The sequence below is a fragment of the Schistocerca gregaria genome, chromosome 3 (assembly GCF_023897955.1).
Source record: "Schistocerca gregaria isolate iqSchGreg1 chromosome 3, iqSchGreg1.2, whole genome shotgun sequence".
Lineage (NCBI taxonomy): Eukaryota > Metazoa > Arthropoda > Insecta > Orthoptera > Acrididae > Schistocerca > Schistocerca gregaria.
This window is the reverse complement of record NC_064922.1, coordinates 111343149-111369366: the sequence shown is the minus strand read 5'-3', so window position 1 is coordinate 111369366 and position 26218 is coordinate 111343149. Positions and strand designations below refer to the sequence as shown.

The following is a 26218-nucleotide window of genomic DNA, read 5'->3' as shown; positions in this document are numbered from 1 at the left end:
CACAGCCTGGGGGATGTTTCCAGAATGAGATTTTCACTCTGCAGCGGAGTGTGCGCTGATATGAAACTTCCTGGCAGATTAAAACTGTGTGCCCGACCGAGACTCGAACTCGGGACCTTTGCCTTTTGCGGGCAAGTGCTCTACCAACTGAGCTACCGAAGCACGACCCACGTCCGGTTCTCACAGCTTTACTTCTGCCAGTATCCGTCTCCTACCTTCCAAACTTTACAGAAGCTCTTCTGCGAACCTTGCAGAACTAGCACTCCTGAAAGAAAGGATATTGCAGAGACATGGCTTAGCCACAGCCTGGGGGATGTTTCCAGAATGAGATTTTCACTCTGCAGCGGAGTGTGCGCTGATATGAAACTTCCTGGCAGATTAAAACTGTGTGCCCGACCGAGACTCGAACTCGGGACCTTTGCCTTTTGCGGGCAAGTGCTCTACCAACTGAGCTACCGAAGCACGACCCACGTCCGGTACTCACAGCTTTACTTCTGCCAGTATCCGTCTCCTACCTTCCAAACTTTACAGAAGCTCTTCTGCGAACCTTGCAGAACTAGCACTCCTGAAAGAAAGGATATTGCGGAGACATGGCTTAGCCACAGCCTGAGGGATGTTTCCAGAATGAGATTTTCACTCTGCAGCGGAGTGTGCGCTGATATGAAACTTCCTGGCAGATTAAAACTGTGTGCCCAACCGAGACTCGAACTCGGGACCTTTGCCTTTCGCGGGCAAGTGCTCTACCAACTGAGCTACCGAAGCACGACCCACGTCCGGTACTCACAGCTTTACTTCTGCCAGTATCCGTCTCCTACCTTCCAAACTTTACAGAAGCTCTTCTGCGAACCTTGCAGAACTAGCACTCCTGAAAGAAAGGATATTGCGGAGACATGGCTTAGCCACAGCCTGGGGGATGTTTCCAGAATGAGATTTTCACTCTGCAGCGGAGTGTGCGCTGATATGAAACTTCCTGGCAGATTAAAACTGTGTGCCCGACCGAGACTCGAACTCGGGACCTTTGCCTTTCGCGGGCAAGTGCTCTACCAACTGAGCTACCGAAGCACGACCCACGTCCGGTACTCACAGCTTTACTTCTGCCAGTATCCGTCTCCTACCTTCCAAACTTTACAGAAGCTCTTCTGCGAACCTTGCAGAACTAGCACTCCTGAAAGAAAGGATATTGCGGAGACATGGCTTAGCCACAGCCTGGGGGATGTTTCCAGAATGAGATTTTCACTCTGCAGCGGAGTGTGCGCTGATATGAAACTTCCTGGCAGATTAAAACTGTGTGCCCGACCGAGACTCGAACTCGGGACCTTTGCCTTTTGCGGGCAAGTGCTCTACCAACTGAGCTACCGAAGCACGACCCACGTCCGGTACTCACAGCTTTACTTCTGCCAGTATCCGTCTCCTACCTTCCAAACTTTACAGAAGCTCTTCTGCGAACCTTGCAGAACTAGCACTCCTGAAAGAAAGGATATTGCGGAGACATGGCTTAGCCACAGCCTGGGGGATGTTTCCAGAATGAGATTTTCACTCTGCAGCGGAGTGTGCGCTGATATGAAACTTCCTGGCAGATTAAAACTGTGTGCCCGACCGAGACTCGAACTCGGGACCTTTGCCTTTCGCGGGCAAGTGCTCTACCAACTGAGCTACCGAAGCACGACCCACGTCCGGTACTCACAGCTTTACTTCTGCCAGTATCCGTCTCCTACCTTCCAAACTTTACAGAAGCTCTTCTGCGAACCTTGCAGAACTAGCACTCCTGAAAGAAAGGATATTGCGGAGACATGGCTTAGCCACAGCCTGGGGGATGTTTCCAGAATGAGATTTTCACTCTGCAGCGGAGTGTGCGCTGATATGAAACTTCCTGGCAGATTAAAACTGTGTGCCCGACCAAGACTCGAACTCGGGACCTTTGCCTTTTGCGGGCAAGTGCTCTACCAACTGAGCTACCGAAGCACGACCCACGTCCGGTACTCACAGCTTTACTTCTGCCAGTATCCGTCTCCTACCTTCCAAACTTTACAGAAGCTCTTCTGCGAACCTTGCAGAACTAGCACTCCTGAAAGAAAGGATATTGCGGAGACATGGCTTAGCCACAGCCTGGGGGATGTTTCCAGAATGAGATTTTCACTCTGCAGCGGAGTGTGCGCTGATATGAAACTTCCTGGCAGATTAAAACTGTGTGCCCGACCGAGACTCGAACTCGGGACCTTTGCCTTTTGCGGGCAAGTGCTCTACCAACTGAGCTACCGAAGCACGACCCACGTCCGGTACTCACAGCTTTACTTCTGCCAGTATCCGTCTCCTACCTTCCAAACTTTACAGAAGCTCTTCTGCGAACCTTGCAGAACTAGCACTCCTGAAAGAAAGGATATTGCGGAGACATGGCTTAGCCACAGCCTGGGGGATGTTTCCAGAATGAGATTTTCACTCTGCAGCGGAGTGTGCGCTGATATGAAACTTCCTGGCAGATTAAAACGGTGTGCCCGACCGAGACTCGAACTCGGGACCTTTGCCTTTCGCGGGCAAGTGCTCTACCAACTGAGCTACCGAAGCACGACCCACGTCCGGTACTCACAGCTTTACTTCTGCCAGTATCCGTCTCCTACCTTCCAAACTTTACAGAAGCTCTTCTGCGAACCTTGCAGAACTAGCACTCCTGAAAGAAAGGATATTGCGGAGACATGGCTTAGCCACAGCCTGGGGGATGTTTCCAGAATGAGATTTTCACTCTGCAGCGGCGTGTGCGCTGATATGAAACTTCCTAGCAGATTAAAACTGTGTGCCCGACCGAGACTCGAACTCGGGACCTTTGCCTTTTGCGGGCAAGTGCTCTACCAACTGAGCTACCGAAGCACGACCCACGTCCGGTACTCACAGCTTTACTTCTGCCAGTATCCGTCTCCTACCTTCCAAACTTTACAGAAGCTCTTCTGCGAACCTTGCAGAACTAGCACTCCTGAAAGAAAGAATATTGCGGAGACATGGCTTAGCCACAGCCTGGGGGATGTTTCCAGAATAAGATTTTCACTCTGCAGCGGAGTGTGCGCTGATATGAAACTTCCTGGCAGATTAAAACTGTGTGCCCGACCGAGACTCGAACTCGGGACCTTTGCCTTTTGCGGGCAAGTGCTCTACCAACTGAGCTACCGAAGCACGACCCACGTCCGGTACTCACAGCTTTACTTCTGCCAGTATCCGTCTCCTACCTTCCAAACTTTACAGAAGCTCTTCTGCGAACCTTGCAGAACTAGCACTCCTGAAAGAAAGGATATTGCGGAGACATGGCTTAGCCACAGCCTGGGGGATGTTTCCAGAATGAGATTTTCACTCTGCAGCGGAGTGTGCGCTGATATGAAACTTCCTGGCAGATTAAAACGGTGTGCCCGACCGAGACTCGAACTCGGGACCTTTGCCTTTCGCGGGCAAGTGCTCTACCAACTGAGCTACCGAAGCACGACCCACGTCCGGTACTCACAGCTTTACTTCTGCCAGTATCCGTCTCCTACCTTCCAAACTTTACAGAAGCTCATCTGCGAACCTTGCAGAACTAGCACTCCTGAAAGAAAGGATATTGCGGAGACATGGCTTAGCCACAGCCTGGGGGATGTTTCCAGAATGAGATTTTCACTCTGCAGCGGAGTGTGCGCTGATATGAGACTTCCTGGCAGATTAAAACTGTGTGCCCGACCGAGACTCGAACTCGGGACCTTCGCCTTTCGCGGGCAAGTGCTCTACCAACTGAGCTACCGAAGCACGACCCACGTCCGGTACTCACAGCTTTACTTCTGCCAGTATCCGTCTCCTACCTTCCAAACTTTACAGAAGCTCTTCTGCGAACCTTGCAGAACTAGCACTCCTGAAAGAAAGGATATTGTGGAGACATGGCTTAGCCACAGCCTGGGGGATGTTTCCTGAATGAGATTTTCACTCTGCAGCGGAGTGTGCGCTGATATGAAACTTCCTGGCAGATTAAAACTGTGTGCCCGACCGAGACTCGAACTCGGGACCTTTGAGTTTCGCGGGCAAGTGCTCTACCAACTGAGCTACCGAAGCACGACCCACGTCCGGTACTCACAGCTTTACTTCTGCCAGTATCCGTCTCCTACCTTCCAAACTTTACAGAAGCTCTTCTGCGAACCTTGCAGAACTAGCACTCCTGAAAGAAAGGATATTGCGGAGACATGGCTTAGCCACAGCCTGGGGGATGTTTCCAGAATGAGATTTTCACTCTGCAGCGGAGTGTGCGCTGATATGAAACTTCCTGGCAGATTAAAACTGTGTGCCCGACCGAGACTCGAACTCGGGACCTTTGCCTTTTGCGGGCAAGTGCTCTACCAACTGAGCTACCGAAGCACGACCCACGTCCGGTACTCACAGCTTTACTTCTGCCAGTATCCGTCTCCTACCTTCCAAACTTTACAGAAGCTCTTCTGCGAACCTTGCAGAACTAGCACTCCTGAAAGAAAGGATATTGCGGAGACATGGCTTAGCCACAGCCTGGGGGATGTTTCCAGAATGAGATTTTCACTCTGCAGCGGAGTGTGCGCTGATATGAAACTTCCTGGCAGATTAAAACTGTGTGCCCGACCGAGACTCGAACTCGGGACCTTTGCCTTTTGCGGGCAAGTGCTCTACCAACTGAGCTACCGAAGCACGACCCACGTCCGGTACTCACAGCTTTACTTCTGCCAGTATCCGTCTCCTACCTTCCAAACTTTACAGAAGCTCTTCTGCGAACCTTGCAGAACTAGCACTCCTGAAAGAAAGGATATTGCGGAGACATGGCTTAGCCACAGCCTGGGGGATGTTTCCAGAATGAGATTTTCACTCTGCAGCGGAGTGTGCGCTGATATGAAACTTCCTGGCAGATTAAAACTGTGTGCCCGACCGAGACTCGAACTCGGGACCTTTGCCTTTCGCGGGCAAGTGCTCTACCAACTGAGCTACCGAAGCACGACCCACGTCCGGTACTCACAGCTTTACTTCTGCCAGTATCCGTCTCCTACCTTCCAAACTTTACAGAAGCTCTTCTGCGAACCTTGCAGAACTAGCACTCCTGAAAGAAAGGATATTGCGGAGACATGGCTTAGCCACAGCCTGGGGGATGTTTCCAGAATGAGATTTTCACTCTGCAGCGGAGTGTGCGCTGATATGAAACTTCCTGGCAGATTAAAACTGTGTGCCCGACCGAGACTCGAACTCGGGACCTTTGCCTTTCGCGGGCAAGTGCTCTACCAACTGAGCTACCGAAGCACGACCCACGTCCGGTACTCACAGCTTTACTTCTGCCAGTATCCGTCTCCTACCTTCCAAACTTTACAGAAGCTCTTCTGCGAACCTTGCAGAACTAGCACTCCTGAAAGAAAGGATATTGTGGAGACATGGCTTAACCACAGCCTGGGCGATGTTTCCAGAATGAGGTTTTCACTCTGCAGCGGAGTGTGCGCTGATATGAAACTTCCTGGCAGATTAAAACTGTGTGCCCGACCGAGACTCGAACTCGGGACCTTTGCCTTTCGCGGGCAAGTGCTCTACCAACTGAGCTACCGAAGCACGACCCACGTCCGGTACTCACAGCTTTACTTCTGCCAGTATCCGTCTCCTACCTTCCAAACTTTACAGAAGCTCTTCTGCGAACCTTGCAGAACTAGCACTCCTGAAAGAAAGGATATTGTGGAGACATGGCTTAACCACAGCCTGGGCGATGTTTCCAGAATGAGGTTTTCACTCTGCAGCGGAGTGTGCGCTGATATGAAACTTCCTGGCAGATTAAAACTGTGTGCCCGACCGAGACTCGAACTCGGGACCTTTGCCTTTCGCGGGCAAGTGCTCTACCAACTGAGCTACCGAAGCACGACCCACGTCCGGTACTCACAGCTTTACTTCTGCCAGTATCCGTCTCCTACCTTCCAAACTTTACAGAAGCTCTTCTGCGAACCTTGCAGAACTAGCACTCCTGAAAGAAAGGATATTGCGGAGACATGGCTTAGCCACAGCCTGGGGGATGTTTCCAGAATGAGATTTTCACTCTGCAGCGGAGTGTGCGCTGATATGAAACTTCCTGGCAGATTAAAACTGTGTGCCCGACCGAGACTCGAACTCGGGACCTTTGCTTTTTGCGGGCAAGTGCTCTACCAACTGAGCTACCGAAGCACGACCCACGTCCGGTACTCACAGCTTTACTTCTGCCAGTATCCGTCTCCTACCTTCCAAACTTTACAGAAGCTCTTCTGCGAACCTTGCAGAACTAGCACTCCTGAAAGAAAGGATATTGCGGAGACATGGCTTAGCCACAGCCTGGGGGATGTTTCCAGAATGAGATTTTCACTCTGCAGCGGAGTGTGCGCTGATATGAAACTTCCTGGCAGATTAAAACTGTGTGCCCGACCGAGACTCGAACTCGGGACCTTTGCCTTTCGCGGGCAAGTGCTCTACCAACTGAGCTACCGAAGCACGACCCACGTCCGGTACTCACAGCTTTACTTCTGCCAGTATCCGTCTCCTACCTTCCAAACTTTACAGAAGCTCTTCTGCGAACCTTGCAGAACTAGCACTCCTGAAAGAAAGGATATTGCGGAGACATGGCTTAGCCACAGCCTGGGGGATGTTTCCAGAATGAGATTTTCACTCTGCAGCGGAGTGTGCGCTGATATGAAACTTCCTGGCAGATTAAAACTGTGTGCCCGACCGAGACTCGAACTCGGGACCTTTGCCTTTCGCGGGCAAGTGCTCTACCAACTGAGCTACCGAAGCACGACCCACGTCCGGTACTCACAGCTTTACTTCTGCCAGTATCCGTCTCCTACCTTCCAAACTTTACAGAAGCTCTTCTGCGAACCTTGCAGAACTAGCACTCCTGAAAGAAAGGATATTGCGGAGACATGGCTTAGCCACAGCCTGGGGGATGTTTCCAGAATGAGATTTTCACTCTGCAGCGGAGTGTGCGCTGATATGAAACTTCCTGGCAGATTAAAACTGTGTGCCCTACCGAGACTCGAACTCGGGACCTTTGCCTGTTGCGGGCAAGTGCTCTACCAACTGAGCTACCGAAGCACGACCCACGTCCGGTACTCACAGCTTTACTTCTGCCAGTATCCGTCTCCTACCTTCCAAACTTTACAGAAGCTCTTCTGCGAACCTTGCAGAACTAGCACTCCTGAAAGAAAGGATATTGCGGAGACATGGCTTAGCCACAGCCTGGGGGATGTTTCCAGAATGAGATTTTCACTCTGCAGCGGAGTGTGCGCTGATATGAAACTTCCTGGCAGATTAAAACTGTGTGCCCGACCGAGACTCGAACTCGGGACCTTTGCCTTTCGCGGGCAAGTGCTCTACCAACTGAGCTACCGAAGCACGACCCACGTCCGGTACTCACAGCTTTACTTCTGCCAGTATCCGTCTCCTACCTTCCAAACTTTACAGAAGCTCTTCTGCGAACCTTGCAGAACTAGCACTCCTGAAAGAAAGGATATTGCGGAGACATGGCTTAGCCACAGCCTGGGGGATGTTTCCAGAATAAGATTTTCACTCTGCAGCGGAGTGTGCGCTGATATGAAACTTCCTGGCAGATTAAAACTGTGTGCCCGACCGAGACTCGAACTCGGGACCTTTGCCTTTCGCGGGCAAGTGCTCTACCAACTGAGCTACCGAAGCACGACCCACGTCCGGTACCCACAGCTTTACTTCTGCCAGTATCCGTCTCCTACCTTCCAAACTTTACAGAAGCTCTTCTGCGAACCTTGCAGAACTAGCACTCCTGAAAGAAAGGATATTGCGGAGACATGGCTTAGCCACAGCCTGGGGGATGTTTCCAGAATGAGATTTTCACTCTGCAGCGGAGTGTGCGCTGATATGAAACTTCCTGGCAGATTAAAACTGTGTGCCCGACCGAGACTCGAACTCGGGACCTTTGCCTTTCGCGGGCAAGTGCTCTACCAACTGAGCTACCGAAGCACGACCCACGTCCGGTACTCACAGCTTTACTTCTGCCAGTATCCGTCTCCTACCTTCCAAACTTTACAGAAGCTCTTCTGCGAACCTTGCAGAACTAGCACTCCTGAAAGAAAGGATATTGCGGAGACATGGCTTAGCCACAGCCTGGGGGATGTTTCCAGAATGAGATTTTCACTCTGCAGCGGAGTGTGCGCTGATATGAAACTTCCTGGCAGATTAAAACGGTGTGCCCGACCGAGACTCGAACTCGGGACCTTTACCTTTCGCGGGCAAGTGCTCTACCAACTGAGCTACCGAAGCACGACCCACGTCCGGTACTCACAGCTTTACTTCTGCCAGTATCCGTCTCCTACCTTCCAAACTTTACAGAAGCTCATCTGCGAACCTTGCAGAACTAGCACTCCTGAAAGAGAGGATATTGCGGAGACATGGCTTAGCCACAGCCTGGGGGATGTTTCCAGAATGAGATTTTCACTCTGCAGCGGAGTGTGCGCTGATATGAAACTTCCTGGCAGATTAAAACTGTGTGCCCGACCGAGACTCGAACTCGGGACCTTTGCCTTTCGCGGGCAAGTGCTCTACCAACTGAGCTACCGAAGCACGACCCACGTCCGGTACTCACAGCTTTACTTCTGCCAGTATCCGTCTCCTACCTTCCAAACTTTACAGAAGCTCTTCTGCGAACCTTGCAGAACTAGCACTCCTGAAAGAAAGGATATTGCGGAGACATGGCTTAGCCACAGCCTGGGGGATGTTTCCAGAATGAGATTTTCACTCTGCAGCGGAGTGTGCGCTGATATGAAACTTCCTGGCAGATTAAAACTGTGTGCCCGACCGAGACTCGAACTCGGGACCTTTGCCTTTTGCGGGCAAGTGCTCTACCAACTGAGCTACCGAAGCACGACCCACGTCCGGTACTCACAGCTTTACTTCTGCCAGTATCCGTCTCCTACCTTCCAAACTTTACAGAAGCTCTTCTGCGAACCTTGCAGAACTAGCACTCCTGAAAGAAAGGATATTGCGGAGACATGGCTTAGCCACAGCCTGGGGGATGTTTCCAGAATGAGATTTTCACTCTGCAGCGGAGTGTGCGCTGATATGAAACTTCCTGGCAGATTAAAACTGTGTGCCCGACCGAGACTCGAACTCGGGACCTTTGCCTTTTGCGGGCAAGTGCTCTACCAACTGAGCTACCGAAGCACGACCCACGTCCGGTACTCACAGCTTTACTTCTGCCAGTATCCGTCTCCTACCTTCCAAACTTTACAGAAGCTCTTCTGCGAACCTTGCAGAACTAGCACTCCTGAAAGAAAGGATATTGCGGAGACATGGCTTAGCCACAGCCTGGGGGATGTTTCCAGAATGAGATTTTCACTCTGCAGCGGAGTGTGCGCTGATATGAAACTTCCTGGCAGATTAAAACTGTGTGCCCGACCGAGACTCGAACTCGGGACCTTTGCCTTTTGCGGGCAAGTGCTCTACCAACTGAGCTACCGAAGCACGACCCACGTCCGGTACTCACAGCTTTACTTCTGCCAGTATCCGTCTCCTACCTTCCAAACTTTACAGAAGCTCTTCTGCGAACCTTGCAGAACTAGCACTCCTGAAAGAAAGGATATTGCGGAGACATGGCTTAGCCACAGCCTGGGGGATGTTTCCAGAATGAGATTTTCACTCTGCAGCGGAGTGTGCGCTGATATGAAACTTCCTGGCAGATTAAAACTGTGTGCCCGACCGAGACTCGAACTCGGGACCTTTGCCTTTCGCGGGCAAGTGCTCTACCAACTGAGCTACCGAAGCACGACCCACGTCCGGTACTCACAGCTTTACTTCTGCCAGTATCCGTCTCCTACCTTCCAAACTTTACAGAAGCTCTTCTGCGAACCTTGCAGAACTAGCACTCCTGAAAGAAAGGATATTGCGGAGACATGGCTTAGCCACAGCCTGGGGGATGTTTCCAGAATGAGATTTTCACTCTGCAGCGGAGTGTGCGCTGATATGAAACTTCCTGGCAGATTAAAACTGTGTGCCCGACCGAGACTCGAACTCGGGACCTTTGCCTTTCGCGGGCAAGTGCTCTACCAACTGAGCTACCGAAGCACGACCCACGTCCGGTACCCACAGCTTTACTTCTGCCAGTATCCGTCTCCTACCTTCCAAACTTTACAGAAGCTCTTCTGCGAACCTTGCAGAACTAGCACTCCTGAAAGAAAGGATATTGCGGAGACATGGCTTAGCCACAGCCTGGGGGATGTTTCCAGAATGAGATTTTCACTCTGCAGCGGAGTGTGCGCTGATATGAAACTTCCTGGCAGATTAAAACTGTGTGCCCGACCGAGACTCGAACTCGGGACCTTTGCCTTTCGCGGGCAAGTGCTCTACCAACTGAGCTACCGAAGCACGACCCACGTCCGGTACTCACAGCTTTACTTCTGCCAGTATCCGTCTCCTACCTTCCAAACTTTACAGAAGCTCTTCTGCGAACCTTGCAGAACTAGCACTCCTGAAAGAAAGGATATTGTGGAGACATGGCTTAACCACAGCCTGGGCGATGTTTCCAGAATGAGGTTTTCACTCTGCAGCGGAGTGTGCGCTGATATGAAACTTCCTGGCAGATTAAAACTGTGTGCCCGACCGAGACTCGAACTCGGGACCTTTGCCTTTCGCGGGCAAGTGCTCTACCAACTGAGCTACCGAAGCACGACCCACGTCCGGTACTCACAGCTTTACTTCTGCCAGTATCCGTCTCCTACCTTCCAAACTTTACAGAAGCTCTTCTGCGAACCTTGCAGAACTAGCACTCCTGAAAGAAAGGATATTGCAGAGACATGGCTTAGCCACAGCCTGGGGGATGTTTCCAGAATGAGATTTTCACTCTGCAGCGGAGTGTGCGCTGATATGAAACTTCCTGGCAGATTAAAACTGTGTGCCCTACCGAGACTCGAACTCGGGACCTTTGCCTTTTGTGGGCAAGTGCTCTACCAACTGAGCTACCGAAGCACGACCCACGTCCGGTACTCACAGCTTTACTTCTGCCAGTATCCGTCTCCTACCTTCCAAACTTTACAGAAGCTCTTCTGCGAACCTTGCAGAACTAGCACTCCTGAAAGAAAGGATATTGCGGAGACATGGCTTAGCCACAGCCTGGGGGATGTTTCCAGAATGAGATTTTCACTCTGCAGCGGAGTGTGCGCTGATATGAAACTTCCTGGCAGATTAAAACTGTGTGCCCGACCGAGACTCGAACTCGGGACCTTTGCCTTTCGCGGGCAAGTGCTCTACCAACTGAGCTACCGAAGCACGACCCACGTCCGGTACTCACAGCTTTACTTCTGCCAGTATCCGTCTCCTACCTTCCAAACTTTACAGAAGCTCTTCTGCGAACCTTGCAGAACTAGCACTCCTGAAAGAAAGGATATTGCGGAGACATGGCTTAGCCACAGCCTGGGGGATGTTTTCAGAATGAGATTTTCACTCTGCAGCGGAGTGTGCGCTGATATGAAACTTCCTGGCAGATTAAAACTGTGTGCCCGACCGAGACTCGAACTCGGGACCTTTGCCTTTCGCGGGCAAGTGCTCTACCAACTGAGCTACCGAAGCACGACCCACGTCCGGTACTCACAGCTTTACTTCTGCCAGTATCCGTCTCCTACCTTCCAAACTTTACAGAAGCTCTTCTGCGAACCTTGCAGAACTAGCACTCCTGAAAGAAAGGATATTGCGGAGACATGGCTTAGCCACAGCCTGGGGGATGTTTCCAGAATGAGATTTTCACTCTGCAGCGGAGTGTGCGCTGATATGAAACTTCCTGGCAGATTAAAACTGTGTGCCCGACCGAGACTCGAACTCGGGACCTTTGCCTTTCGCGGGCAAGTGCTCTACCAACTGAGCTACCGAAGCACGACCCACGTCCGGTACTCACAGCTTTACTTCTGCCAGTATCCGTCTCCTACCTTCCAAACTTTACAGAAGCTCTTCTGCGAACCTTGCAGAACTAGCACTCCTGAAAGAAAGGATATTGCGGAGACATGGCTTAGCCACAGCCTGGGGGATGTTTCCAGAATGAGATTTTCACTCTGCAGCGGAGTGTGCGCTGATATGAAACTTCCTGGCAGATTAAAACTGTGTGCCCGACCGAGACTCGAACTCGGGACCTTTGCCTTTCGCGGGCAAGTGCTCTACCAACTGAGCTACCGAAGCACGACCCACGTCCGGTACTCACAGCTTTACTTCTGCCAGTATCCGTCTCCTACCTTCCAAACTTTACAGAAGCTCATCTGCGAACCTTGCAGAACTAGCACTCCTGAAAGAAAGGATATTGCGGAGACATGGCTTAGCCACAGCCTGGGGGATGTTTCCAGAATGAGATTTTCACTCTGCAGCGGAGTGTGCGCTGATATGAAACTTCCTGGCAGATTAAAACTGTGTGCCCGACCGAGACTCGAACTCGGGACCTTTGCCTTTTGCGGGCAAGTGCTCTACCAACTGAGCTACCGAAGCACGACCCACGTCCGGTACTCACAGCTTTACTTCTGCCAGTATCCGTCTCCTACCTTCCAAACTTTACAGAAGCTCTTCTGCGAACCTTGCAGAACTAGCACTCCTGAAAGAAAGGATATTGCGGAGACATGGCTTAGCCACAGCCTGGGGGATGTTTCCAGAATGAGATTTTCACTCTGCAGCGGAGTGTGCGCTGATATGAAACTTCCTGGCAGATTAAAACTGTGTGCCCGACCGAGACTCGAACTCGGGACCTTTGCCTTTTGCGGGCAAGTGCTCTACCAACTGAGCTACCGAAGCACGACCCACGTCCGGTACTCACAGCTTTACTTCTGCCAGTATCCGTCTCCTACCTTCCAAACTTTACAGAAGCTCTTCTGCGAACCTTGCAGAACTAGCACTCCTGAAAGAAAGGATATTGCGGAGACATGGCTTAGCCACAGCCTGGGGGATGTTTCCAGAATGAGATTTTCACTCTGCAGCGGAGTGTGCGCTGATATGAAACTTCCTGGCAGATTAAAACTGTGTGCCCGACCGAGACTCGAACTCGGGACCTTTGCCTTTCGCGGGCAAGTGCTCTACCAACTGAGCTACCGAAGCACGACCCACGTCCGGTACTCACAGCTTTACTTCTGCCAGTATCCGTCTCCTACCTTCCAAACTTTACAGAAGCTCTTCTGCGAACCTTGCAGAACTAGCACTCCTGAAAGAAAGGATATTGCGGAGACATGGCTTAGCCACAGCCTGGGGGATGTTTCCAGAATGAGATTTTCACTCTGCAGCGGAGTGTGCGCTGATATGAAACTTCCTGGCAGATTAAAACTGTGTGCCCGACCGAGACTCGAACTCGGGACCTTTGCCTTTCGCGGGCAAGTGCTCTACCAACTGAGCTACCGAAGCACGACCCACGTCCGGTACTCACAGCTTTACTTCTGCCAGTATCCGTCTCCTACCTTCCAAACTTTACAGAAGCTCTTCTGCGAACCTTGCAGAACTAGCACTCCTGAAAGAAAGGATATTGCGGAGACATGGCTTAGCCACAGCCTGGGGGATGTTTCCAGAATGAGATTTTCACTCTGCAGCGGAGTGTGCGCTGATATGAAACTTCCTGGCAGATTAAAACTGTGTGCCCGACCGAGACTCGAACTCGGGACCTTTGCCTTTCGCGGGCAAGTGCTCTACCAACTGAGCTACCGAAGCACGACCCACGTCCGGTACTCACAGCTTTACTTCTGCCAGTATCCGTCTCCTACCTTCCACGTCTCGATCCCTGAGTCAACAGATGGGGACGTTTGCAAGACAACAACCATCTGCACGAACAGTTCGACGACGTTTTGCAGTAGCATGGACTAGCAGCTCGGAGACCATGGCTGCGATTACCCTTGACGCTGCATCACAGACAATAGCGCCTGCGATGGTGTACTCACCGAGGAACCTGGGTGCACGAATGGCAAAACGTCATTTTCTCGGACGTATTCAGCTTCTGTTTACAGCATCATGATGGTCGCATCCGTGTTTGGCGACATCGCAGTGGAAGCACAGTGGAAGCGTGTATTCGTCACCGTCATACTGGCGTATTACCTGGAGTGATGGTATGGGGTGCCATTGATTACACGTATCGGTCACCTCTTGCTCGCTATGACGGCACTTTGAACATTAGACGTTACTACATCATATGTGTTTCCACCCGTCGCTCTACCCTTCATTCGATCCCACTGAAACGCTACATTTCAGCAGGATAATGCACGACCGTATGTTGCAGGTCCTGTACGGGCATTTCTGGATACAGAAAATGTTAGACTGCTGCCCTGGCCAGCACATTCTGCAGATCTCTCACCAACTGAAAACTTCTGGTGAATGGTGGCCGACCAACTGTCGCGTCACAATACGCCTGTCACTAGTCTTGATGCGCCAGAACCTTACGCCGACACTATGGTTTTCCCTCTCGGTAGTCCCACGTGGCCGTCCGGAGCCCGGTCTTCTTGTGACCGTAGATTATCGTCACCACCACCGCTGCCCAGCAATCATGTGCAGTGGCTACATTCCTGCTCAGTCTTTCTGCAGTGTCGCAGAAGGAATATCCAGCTTCTCGTAGCCCTCTTACACGATCTCGTTAAAACTCAGTGAAGTGCTGATAATGGCGCCTTTGGCACCTTTAAGGCATTCTTGACGAACATCAAATCACCACGTCCACTCTCACAGCTAAATAACACAATCGTTACAGAGTGTATTTAAAGGAAAGCTGATATGCATCCTCACAATTGCGCTACTAGCTCCACTCCTAAACGACTGACACGAAATTTGAGTGGACATAATCTTTGAGATACAAGAACACGCCTACCAATTTTCGTTTACGTCGCACGACTCCTTCTTGGTGCTGCAACTTTGTTTTCCTTTAGTGTATTTGGCAGCCGTTCCTAAATTTTCGTTAGCTTCCTTTATTTAATAAGATAATGGATTTGTGACTTTGTAATATAGTTGTAAAAAAATACTTATGACACGTAGGCTTCTCGTAATATCTGTATTGGAAAAGCGACTTTTAGTGGAAAATATTTATCAAGCAAGATTACTTGCTTCGCACCAGAGTAACGGTGCTTCGTACCTCACTGTTGTCGTAACGGTCGTTAAAATGTTTAGCCATAGCGCCTCACACCACTGTCCACTGGCAACGCCCTATGGTCCACAGGCTCCTGCAGCCGACGTGGGAACTGCAACTGTACTCCCGACTTAACGTTCTGCAGCATCGCTCAACTCACTCAGTGCTTCATGGTATCTGCAGGAGCGATACGAAACTGTTTAAAACTGCAATGGTTCAAATGGCTCTGAGAACTATGGGACTTAACATCTGAGGTCATCAGTCCCCTAGAACGTAGAACTACTTAAACCTAACTAACCTAAGGACTTCCTGCCCGAGGCAGGATTCGAACCTGCGACCGTAGCAGTCGTGCGGTTCCAGACTGTAACACCTAGGACCGTTCGGCCACCGACGCAGGCTTAAAACTGGAAAATAAGGTCATAAAATGTGGTTTGAACAGAAGGAGCAACTTAAGGTGTCAACAGTTTCTTATTCTAAATATTATGTACAATTATAAAGTTAAATAGATATTTACAGGTGAGGTTTCCCCGAAACTGTACTGCAGTCACAAGCGTCGAAGGACATGAATGGAGGGCAGTAGTTAGGAAAGGAGTGGAACAGAGTTTTGTTATAACTTATCCGCGACGTTATTCAGTCTGACCAATAAACAAGCTATAAAAGAGTCCATACACAATATATAAGAACATTAAGTTTAATATAAAATTGCTGGAATGTTAAATAATTATTACAGATGATAACTTTAAGGTTTCCTAATGGCACTGTAATCTAATTCTGTAAGAGTTGGGGGAGCACTTGGAAGATGATATGAACAGAATAGATGATGTCTGGAAAACAAATTGTAAGACGAGAATAAATGCAAGTAAAACAAAGATAATGGAGTGCGCTCGAATTAGGTCAGGCAGTGCTGATGCAATTAGATTAAGAAATGATGTTCTAAAAGTATCTTTGGTATTCGGACAGCAAAATAACTGACGAAGATGAAAGTAAAGATGGCGTACAATGCCGAGAGACAATAGCTAGGAAAGTATTTCTAGAAAAGAGAAATTTATTAACACAGAATGTAAACTGAACTGTTAGAAAATCGTTTCTGAGGTTATTTGTACGGGATGTACACTCGTACGGAAGTGAAACGTGGACAACAGTATGGACAAGAAAGGATTGGGACTTCTGAAATGTAGTGCTACAGAAGAATGCTAAAAATCAGAGGGATAGATTGGATGACTAGATAAGAGGTGTTGAACTGAGTTGGAGAGGGTAAAAATTTATGGGCACAACGAAAAGGCAGGTTAGACTGACAGTACGCACTTTGAGGCATCATGGCTCAAGGAATAGTTAACTTGATAGTATAGGGTGTTGACTGAGTGACGATGTGTGTGTGTGTGTGTGTGTGTGTGTGTGTGTGTGTGTGTGTGTGTTTGTGTGTGCGTGTGAGGGTGGAGGGTTCGGGGCAGGCTGGGGTGGGGAGGAGTGGAAGAGGCAGATTTTAGTCGAACAGTCTATATCGATTAACTTCCTCTATATCCTCTTAAAGTCTCCACTGATCTAAAATTATTTTTCGCTTTATTGTCGCTGTGTAGTAATGCCTCCTTCTTGTGTCAAAGTTATATTTATTACAGGTTAATGCGATCATATCTTTTACTTTCAAGTATAGGTAGTTTGTGAACAAATGTATTGTGAAACAGTGGCTAACGTGCTCACCCGCTTAAAGAGATCCCTGGAAGATATATGTGTATCAGCCTCATACATAATTCAAAATACTTTCTTTTGTGCAATGAATGCTTTTTACTTAACTGAGGATTTCCCCCTGAATAATATCTCATTTGACATCGATGAATTACAGTATCCAAAATGTGTTAACTTACTCACCCCTATACCCCCAAAATTTCTCCATTATTCTTTTGTTAAAAATAATCGAACCTAAACGTTTTAGCAAACTCTGTAATTCAGTCTCTCCAGTTTATTTTTGATGAATCTACTGCCCAAGAACCTAGAACGTTCTACCATGTTTATATATATCTTGTAAGTATACTGCGCTTATAGGAAATTGGATATCTCTGACAATACAGAAGTGGAGAGCTGTGCTTATTTGTTTTCTGATGTTTGAAGCTAGTTCATTTACGCAAAAGCAGTCAATAATTTTTCAAAAACGTAATTTAACCCTTTCTATATTCAGGCTTCTTTTCTTGGCTTCAAAACATTGATAGCATAATCTGCAAACAGGACTAATTCTGCCTGTTCAAATAATACTGAAAATTAATATCAAAAAGCAAGAACAGTATAGGCCAATGATCGAACCCTGTGGGACTCCCACTGTAATTTCTGACCTTTCATTCGGTGTTATGTCTGTATTCGCGTTTCTCGAATAGCCTAGTGTAACTTCATGCATTCTGTTCCTTAAAAGAGAACTAAACCAGAAAAGTGCTGAAGCACTAATTCTGTAATAACATAACTATCCTAATAGAATTTTATGATCGACATGACTAAACTGCTTTCGATAAGTCACAAACGATCGTAACTAGAGATATTTTATCATTTAAAGATTTTACTATGTGGTCAGTAGATATATAAATAGTTGTCTCCGTAGACTGTCCCTTTCTAAATCCAAAGTGTGGTTGACTAAGTATTCTATTAGCACTTAAGTGGGTGACGACACTTGCGTATATTACTTTCAAAAACAAATAGGAAAACGTATCAGCAGTGTGAATGGGCGGTAGTTATTGACATCTGTGAAGTCACCCACCTTATAGAGAGGCATAATTATGGTATATTTTAATCTGTCACTGAAAACACTCCGAATTAATTGTACATTCCTAAGTAACTAAGAATATTACAAATTGTGGGAGCACAACTTTTTGGTGTCCTCTTGTAGATAGTATCCACCCCATATGAACTTGATGGTAGGTGTAGAACGTAAGGCGAAACATTTCAGCTTTAATTATATTAAAATCTCTGACAAACAGGCTCAATGTTATCAGGACATCCTAACACACCCCACAGTCTCTCTTCGAATATAAATGACCTGCCATATTTTATGGTAACGCTCAACTTTTAAGCTGTAGCGCAAATTTCCAGAGCAGATTTAATCATCCGTTCCTTAGCGCTTTAACAGATCCAACTTGTTGTTACTTTATTTTGTTTTGTGTGTATGTCTGTATATTGGGAAATACGGCACTGCGGTAGTTTTCGGTAAGTCACACACTACGCAGTGCAACTCGGGCGACCAATTCTGGAAAACATGCAGACGCAGAAAGTATGAAAGAACAAAAAGCAGACAGAGAGAGAAAAAAAAAAGATGTCCGTGGGACGGATATCTGCGAAGACCGCTCGCAAACTTTGTGCGCAAATAAGAACGGGAGGGCCCTGCAGAGTTGGCGGTGCTTGAGTTCAAACAGGCCGGGGTTCTGGGGAACTGCTGGCCACTCTGGGAGTTGTGTCTGGTGGCCGGCGCCTCCACGCGTGCACGCAGGAGTGGCTGCGTGCGTCAGGCGTGGCCTGCGCTTTTGTGCGTGTGTGTTGTGACGTTTGGATGCTTTGTGGGACGTTGTCACCTGCCTAAAATGCGGCTATTCGTTGCAATCCACGTCATCAAAAGCATACACCGACATATATCGAATTTAAATGTACAAGTCCGTTAACATTTGTGAAAGCTACAATTATGGATAAGGGGATGTAAAGCGGAAGGTCGGGGGCCATATACCATCATGCGTCATTTCCTGTTACTGCCTTACTGACAAGATATCTCCGAAACACATAGAGCTTCGGCAATCACAATTTCAGTTAATTACAACACAGACTCAGTAAGATATCAGATCTCAATAACAGGGCAATTAAAACATGTAAGCTTAGATTAATAAAAGTTTCAACTAACCCAAGTTATGAAATAGCTCCTTAATTTAATTGTTGCAAACCACGTCACCAAAAGTATGCACCGACACAGCTCGAATTTAAATGTACAAGTCCTTTAACATTTGTGAAAGCTACAGGTATGGATAAGGGGATGAAAGGCGAAAGATCAGGGCTCACATACCATCATTTGTCATTTCCTGTTATTACCTTATTGATATAAATGCCTCCAAAACAGGTAGGCCTTCGGCTATCACAATTTCAGTGAATTACAACACAGACTCAGTAAGACATCAGATCTCAATAATAGGACAATTAAAACATGTAAGCATTGAATAATAAAATTTCAACTAACCCAAATAATGAAATAGACCTTTAATTTAATTAAAAGGGAAGAGGCAGGAGTTCAATAGTAACAGCTACAGTTAAGTAAAATTGCCAAACAGAAAAATTCCAGGACTTCCATAATAACAGCTTCAGTTACATAAAATTACCAAATACGAAACAGGCCTTCAGTAACAGCAGCTTCAGTTAAATGAAATCACCAAACAGAAAACAGGCAGGCCTTCAATAATTACAGCTTCAATTAAGGTAAATTACCAAATAGAAACCAGGCCAGCCTTCTTTAATAACAGCTCTACTTAAATGAATTAGCCAAATAAAAAACAAAACAAAAATTGCTCTGAGCACTATGGGACTTAACATCTGAGGTCAAAGTCCCCTGTAACTTAGAACTACTTAAACCTAACTAACCTAAGGGCATCACATGCATACAACCCCGAGGCAGGATTCGAACCTGAGACCGTAGCGGTCGCGCGGCTCCTGACTGTAGCGCCTAGAACCGCTCGGCCTCCCCGGCCAGCCAAATAGAAAACAGGCAGGCCTTCATTGCTACCAGTTTCAGTTAAGTAAAATTATCAAATGTGAAACATCCCCTTAGAAAATTTAGGAATGCTGGTAAACCTCTTACATTATTTGATTTTCAAACAGCTGAGCAAAACTGAACGTACTCAGACATTTATCTCTTTACTTATTCTAATCATCACTAAACTGACACACAATGTTTTTAGCGCAACGCAATCTGACTTCCAATAATCCCTACAAAAGAATGGCCCTGACTGACAATAACCTTTACCTTTCATGAATCACTTACCTTACAAAAGTCTTCGTTTCTCGAACTACTGCAACACAGCGAGCGCCAATACTGCCAGCTAAATAAAACATTCTAACTACTGAAGGCACTAACTACTGATAGGCATAGTTAGCAAATGAATGATTTTGATGCACAACAAACAATGTATTTACCTTAATAGTATCAGTTCATGACATCCAGTATTACAAATTTCGTTTTTCTGACAGACACACGTCCAGATCGTCCGCTCTCAAAACTCAGCCATCTCTCTGCCCACATCCACCACTGCTGGCGGCTCACATCCAACTGCGCAACGCTACGCTCTGTTCACATCGAACTGCCCAATATTGACTTACTGTGCACTGAAGGAGAAGTGGAAATATTACACTGAATTTGAAGAGAAATAACGATTCTGTTGACTGTATCAGCTGTTTTCCAGACGCCATATTTAACTACGCTAGCAAATCTGCTTCAGACGTTAACATGTAAACGCGACAGCGAAAAACGGTTTCCGAAATTCGGTTTTCGTCTTCCGGAAAATGTGTCGCATGCAGACGTAGTGATTGTTGGTTGTGGGGTTACCTGGCGTACGACTTCATTATGGATGCTGAAAGACAACATCTGACGTCAGTTTCTCTCCGTAGTTACTAATATGCTGTGAACCGTCATTTAGGGCGATTCACAAACAACAACTTAAGTACACATGTTATTACAAAAACGAGGTGCTGGTGAAAAAACACGCATTGATAAGGTTTTCTTTCATTTTAAAAGGCTTTCTCAGTAATAAATTTTTAAGTCTGGCATTTCTTTAAAAAATATTTTCAAAACAATTTCAAGTAGCTTGACAATTTTCATTATGGAAAGGAGATTACCAGGTATGACAATAACAACTTGCCAATTATGAGATTTTAAATTGACACACACACACACACACACACACACACACACACACACACACACAAAGACAACAGAAAAAAACTCTTTTAAAAATAGCTCTATGTAAAGGATATTGCAAGGTTTGGCGTTAACAATAAGAAGATTTAAAACTTGTTATATCAATAAGGGAACAATTCCAAAGAAAACTTATGTAGCTAACTTGTACGAAGCAAAAATAGTTGTCTCTCGCCAGTTACACAGCTTATATTTGTTACAAGATAATTGTGAATAATGCAGCACACAAACCTTCACATTAAAGGCATGTCCCAAAAAAATTTTTTCTTTAGCTCGGTGAGGGAGTCACACGTGTAAAGGGACCCAAATCACAATGGGCGAAATAGTTATTGGTGATATACAGGACCATAGCAGATCAGCCCCCTAACTTCCATTCCAAGCCGCCACCTCACCGAGTTACTCAAAACCAGAAGATGTAGCAAGGACGGTTCCTCCACTGACTCCGAACCGACAGGCGAACGAAAACTGTGGTGTGACGACCCCAACAAAACCACTGGTGAAGAAACTCATACATTTCACTAAAACTTGTAAACCTTCTCATACATACACTACTGGCCATTAAAATTGCTACACCAAGAAGGAACGCAGATGATAAACGGGTATTCATTGGACAAATATATTATACTAGAACTGACATGTGATTACATTTTCAAGCAATTTGGGTGCATAGATCCTGAGAAATCAGTACCCAGAACAATCACCTCTGGCTGTAATAACGGCTTTGATACGCATGGGCATTGAGTCAAATAGAGCTTGGATGGCGCGTACAGGTACAGCTGCCCATGCAGCTTCAACACGATACCACAGTTCATCAAGAGTAGTGACTGGCGTCTTGTCACGAGCTAGTTGCTCGGCCACCATTGACCGGACGTTTTCAATTGGTGAGAGATCTGGAGAATGTGCTGGCCAGGGCAGCAGTCGAACATTTTCTGTATCCAGAAATGCCCGTACAGGACCTGCAACATGCGGTCGTGCATTATCCAACTGAAATGTAGGGTTTCGCAGGGATCGAATGAAGGGTAGAGCCACTGGTCGTAAAACATCTGAAATGTAATGTCCACTGTTCAAAGCGCCGTCAACGTGAACAAGATGTGACCGAGACGTGTAAACAATGGCACCCCATACCATCACGCCGGGTGATACGCCAGTATGGTGATGACGAAAACACGCTTCTAATGTGTGTCCAACGCGATGTCGCCAAACAGGGATGCGACCATCATGCTTCTGTAAACAGAACCTGGATTTATCCGAAAAATGGCGTTTTGCCATTCGTGCACCCTGGTTCGTCTTTGAGTACACCATCGCAGGCGCTCCAGTCTGTGATGCAGCGTCAACGGTAACCGCAGCCATGGTCTTCGAGCTTATGCTGCTGCAAACGTCGTCAAACTGTTCGTGCACATGGTTGATGTCTTGCAAACGTCCCAAACTGTTGACTAAGGGATCGAGACGTGGCTGCACGATCCGTTACAGCCATGCGGATAAGATGCCAGTCATCTCGACTGCTAGTGATACGAGGCCTTTGCGATCCAGCACGGCGTTCCGTATTACCCTCCTGACCCCACCGATTCCATATTCTGCTAACAGTCATTGAATCTCGACCAACGCGAGCAGCAATGTCGCGATACGATAAACCGCCATTCGATAGGCTACAATCCGAGCTTTATGAAAGTCGAAAACCTGATGGTACGGATTTCTCCTCCTTACACGAGACATCACAACAACGTTTTACCAGGCAACGCTGGTCAACTGCTGTTTGTGTATGAGAAATCGGTTGGAAACTTTCCTCATGTCAGCGCGTTGTAGCTGTCGCTACCGGCGCCAACCTTGTGTGAATGCTCTGAAAAGTTAATCATTTGCATATCACAGCATCTTCTTCATGTCGGTTAAATGTCGCGTCCGTAGCACGTCATCTTCGTGGTGTAGCAATTTTAATGGCCAGTAGTGTTACATAAAAACAGTACTCAACTTCTCACACTACTCCCCAACGCCGGGAACACGTCGCACTTATTGTCAGAGCCAACTGTTGCCAGTGGTTTCAAAGTCCGATAAGAAGACATACGGTCCGATTCGCTGATCTACTGCACCACGGCTTCGAAGCTTCATAAGCCACGTACATGCGGATAAGGCAGACTCAGCCCCTGACAGCCTACAGGTCGGCCAAAGCACGTGGCGAGAAGTTGACGACACCCAACAGTAGGGCCCCGCTCGCGCCACCACCTCCCTCGGTCACCGCCCACTACGTACTCCTCGATCGTCACGCGACCGTGCACTTGCTCCACCTCCCGCCAGAGGGCGGTAGCGATCCAAACAGCGCGCCAAACCGAAAGCGCTACCGCAAACACTAGACGCGATGCGAAAGCATTCCGCCTGTCACGCTTTTCGAATAGCCGGACACAAATACGGCTCAGCACTACAGTGCTGTTCACAATATTATCCCTCGACTACAGGTATTGTTGATGAATTGTTATAAGAAACGTAGCCTTGCTCGAAGTCACTTGTTATGCTAATTATTGCTCTTGTACTATACGAAACGTCCGCTTTTGGTCATTTGGAGCACTTTCCTTTGGTTTCAATGAAACCACATGTCATTTCAAGCATGTGTCAATTGTTGTCTCTCTACCTGCATTATTCCGTGAAGTATTGAATTTTCAAATGTTAACGACCTTTTGCTCGTGTAGCCAGCTAGTTATTTTTGTGATAGAATTTGTTTACACATTAAAATGTGCAACATAACTAATACCAACAATTGATATGGCTGAAAGTATATGGTAGTAAAAGCGAAAACGTTCCTCTAAACCCGGATCCGCTACCAAGCCGTTTGAGAGATAAATGCAAATACGTGGTTACATGCCGCCGCTGACCTCATGGCGGAATACGGACCTGGTAAGAACAAAAGCTTTTTAAATGTACGTTTTTCGATTAAGTCCCTACATAAGCAATTATTATTGAGTATGTCGTCGAAAAGAAAATCGCGTGCAAATTACTTGTACTTTCTAAGGGGAACGCTTTTGTATGCATCGAAAACTCGCCCTGAGGTTCCTTAAAGAAGTCTAAATGGCCACACGATCGCTAGAGTAAACCTAGTTGCTATTTTAATAGATCTTTTAAAAAGATAAATGCAAAATCTTTAATTGGTAAAGTTTTATGCAAGTTCTGTTAATAAAAGTACGGACAATTCGAACGCTTCGTTCTGCAGAACATCCTGGGAAGTGACGCTATAGCGAAAAAGTTTCTACGAACTTTTTGATGCTGCTGTCAATATGACGTTTAAATCTAGATAAATATTTCAAGATTACTAATTTACTGCAGGATGAATGCATTAAGAAACATAGGTATAAAATCCAGTACGGAAATGGTAACTACCCTCCCGTAATCATTAACTGAATGTGCTGGTACCAGTCCTACATAAATACTGTAGCTGTTATGGTGCTTCCATTCTCACTAGACACAAGTTTTGTATAATCTAAGAGTGAAGTGCGTACCAAAAGCTGGTGGCTGCCTGCCGTTACACAAATGATGAACAGAATGAAATACTGTTAAGTCCTTGTGAAGGCCCAAGTCCGCCGTGATGCTGTGAGAAGTCCTGCCAGACTCAGACACCAAAGTCCAAGTTCACAGCATATGTGGTAAATTAAACGATTACCGGCGCACGTCTGGTAAGCAACCAGGGGTGTACTGAGTTATACTCCTCACATTGGCAGCTTTATTCCTCCAGTCTCACAGAATCCAGCCACGTGTCGTGATGTGGCGAGGTAGGGACCTGTCTCTAGGCCGTTGCTGTGTTCTCGCAACCCGCTGCGGGTATGTGGCGTCCCTTGTTGTGGGAACGATTACATAAATCCACTATCTGAATCCCTGGCTACACCAACTACCATTCACGGTCGCTGTGTTAGTTATTGTCCGCAGAACCGGTGCTGTGATCTCAATGGAAGGCATGATAGTACGATCAGCCTTCTGACTTCCAGTAGTGTTTCTTATTCGTCAATGTACATTTCGAAGCATAGCTTCATCTTCAGGACTGCAGTCAAATGTCAGTGGGTGTTTATTATTATATAACGGATGTTTATAAAAGGTTATAATGCGTTTTTGAATGAAACTCGAAAAGATGATAGAACTAGCGACCAGCGCTTGCTTTATACACACATAGCACTCACACCCACAGCCAGCTACTTGTCTGGATTAGTGTTGATTTTATTTATGGCCCACTGCACAGAGTTGTGATCAAACTTCAGATTAACGTTAGATAACTGAATAACATTAATTCCGATCATTACTTGTCTCTGGTAAAAATGAATATCATCCCAGATAGCCGAAAGAACCTTTCCAATATTTCAAGAAAAAACAGACCTCCAAAATTTGATGTAAGTAAACTGAAAGATGTCAACAATAAATTTACAGGAACTCTACACAGGAAACCAAATAAAACCGACTGGATCAGAATTAAAGAAGCCATGGTACAATCAGCCACTGAAACTATACTGACCAATAAAAAATATAGACACCCATGGCGAAACGAAGATTGTAATGAAGCAATTGAAAACCGAAGACAGGCTTGGATAAAATGGAATAGCAAGAAAACCTCCGGAAATCACGAAAACGTCTTGAAGGTTAGCAAATACTCATCGAAAGTATTGAGAACAACTAAGAAACTCTTCAACAAAAACCAGATCGATGAAATAGAAGCAAATTTCAGAAGAGGTCACATGCGGGAATTTTATAAAGCCTTTAAACCACAACTATCGAAGTTTAAACATCCTACGTTACCTATAAGAGGACTAGATGGAAAACTAAATTTGAATGACAAATCATGTGGTGCAGCTTTTGAAAATTACTTTTCATTCCTACTGAATGCTGAAAATCTAAATGAGAAGCTTGATTTCTATCCTACTGTTCCTCCTGCAGATAGTCTCCCTCCCGCATTAGATGAAATCATGAAACCTGTACAAGGCTAGGAAAATAATAAATCTGGAGGTGAGGATTGTATCTTGGCTGAAATGTGGAAATACATGATGATCTGGCACTCATTGCAAATAACACTGACGAAGCTAAGGTTCAAGTGTCCAGCATACAATCAATTGCTGCTAAGACTGGCCTAAAAATAGCACTTAACGAAACTGAATTCGTCACAAATATCAAACACGCTCCTCCTCATATTGAAATACAACAAGAGAAAATCAAGCAGTCGAAGAAACTTAAATATCTCTGAGAAATAATTAAATAATTACACATGATGG

General features: G+C 46.9%; 13 non-coding genes across 13 annotated transcripts; all 13 read right to left on the bottom strand.

The window, feature by feature from the left end:
* Nucleotides 1–88: 88 nt before the first annotated feature.
* On the bottom strand, nt 89–163 carry Trnal-caa (transfer RNA leucine (anticodon CAA)). Its single transcript has one exon. It is a non-coding gene; the product is annotated as a tRNA-Leu (tRNA).
* A 225-nt stretch (nt 164–388) lies between these two features.
* On the bottom strand, nt 389–463 carry Trnal-caa (transfer RNA leucine (anticodon CAA)). The gene has a single exon. It is a non-coding gene; the product is annotated as a tRNA-Leu (tRNA).
* Nucleotides 464–1288: 825 nt separating this feature from the next.
* Nucleotides 1289–1363, bottom strand: Trnal-caa (transfer RNA leucine (anticodon CAA)). Its single transcript has one exon. It is a non-coding gene; the product is annotated as a tRNA-Leu (tRNA).
* An 825-nt stretch (nt 1364–2188) lies between these two features.
* On the bottom strand, nt 2189–2263 carry Trnal-caa (transfer RNA leucine (anticodon CAA)). Its single transcript has one exon. It is a non-coding gene; the product is annotated as a tRNA-Leu (tRNA).
* A 525-nt stretch (nt 2264–2788) lies between these two features.
* Trnal-caa (transfer RNA leucine (anticodon CAA)) lies at nt 2789–2863 on the bottom strand. The gene has a single exon. It is a non-coding gene; the product is annotated as a tRNA-Leu (tRNA).
* Nucleotides 2864–3088: 225 nt separating this feature from the next.
* Trnal-caa (transfer RNA leucine (anticodon CAA)) lies at nt 3089–3163 on the bottom strand. Its single transcript has one exon. It is a non-coding gene; the product is annotated as a tRNA-Leu (tRNA).
* A 1125-nt stretch (nt 3164–4288) lies between these two features.
* On the bottom strand, nt 4289–4363 carry Trnal-caa (transfer RNA leucine (anticodon CAA)). The gene has a single exon. It is a non-coding gene; the product is annotated as a tRNA-Leu (tRNA).
* A 225-nt stretch (nt 4364–4588) lies between these two features.
* Trnal-caa (transfer RNA leucine (anticodon CAA)) lies at nt 4589–4663 on the bottom strand. Its single transcript has one exon. It is a non-coding gene; the product is annotated as a tRNA-Leu (tRNA).
* A 4125-nt stretch (nt 4664–8788) lies between these two features.
* On the bottom strand, nt 8789–8863 carry Trnal-caa (transfer RNA leucine (anticodon CAA)). Its single transcript has one exon. It is a non-coding gene; the product is annotated as a tRNA-Leu (tRNA).
* Nucleotides 8864–9088: 225 nt separating this feature from the next.
* Trnal-caa (transfer RNA leucine (anticodon CAA)) lies at nt 9089–9163 on the bottom strand. Its single transcript has one exon. It is a non-coding gene; the product is annotated as a tRNA-Leu (tRNA).
* A 225-nt stretch (nt 9164–9388) lies between these two features.
* Nucleotides 9389–9463, bottom strand: Trnal-caa (transfer RNA leucine (anticodon CAA)). Its single transcript has one exon. It is a non-coding gene; the product is annotated as a tRNA-Leu (tRNA).
* Nucleotides 9464–12388: 2925 nt separating this feature from the next.
* Trnal-caa (transfer RNA leucine (anticodon CAA)) lies at nt 12389–12463 on the bottom strand. The gene has a single exon. It is a non-coding gene; the product is annotated as a tRNA-Leu (tRNA).
* A 225-nt stretch (nt 12464–12688) lies between these two features.
* Nucleotides 12689–12763, bottom strand: Trnal-caa (transfer RNA leucine (anticodon CAA)). Its single transcript has one exon. It is a non-coding gene; the product is annotated as a tRNA-Leu (tRNA).
* Between the last annotated feature and the right edge of the window lie 13455 nt (nt 12764–26218).